Source organism: Nothoprocta perdicaria, unplaced genomic scaffold, assembly GCF_003342845.1.
Source record: "Nothoprocta perdicaria isolate Ctin4 unplaced genomic scaffold, notPer1 scaffold_765, whole genome shotgun sequence".
Taxonomy (NCBI): domain Eukaryota; kingdom Metazoa; phylum Chordata; class Aves; order Tinamiformes; family Tinamidae; genus Nothoprocta; species Nothoprocta perdicaria.
Window position 1 is genome coordinate 17,071 of NW_020456049.1, and position 273 is coordinate 17,343.

Consider the following 273-nt stretch of genomic DNA (forward strand, 5'->3'; position numbering starts at 1 on the left):
GACCCGTGAGCGTCACCGCGTGCCCCACGGCCACAGGGACCCGTGAGCGTCACCGCGTGCCCCACGGCCACAGGGACCCACCAGCGTCACCGCCTGGCTACAACCACAGGGACTCGTGAGCGTCACCGCCTGCCCTACGGCCACAAGGACCCGTGAGTGTCACGGCCTGTGCCACGACCACAAGGACCGTCAGCGTCACCGTCCGCCCTACAACCACAAGGACCGTCAGTGTCACCGTCCGCCCTACAACCACAGGGACCGTCAGCGTCACCT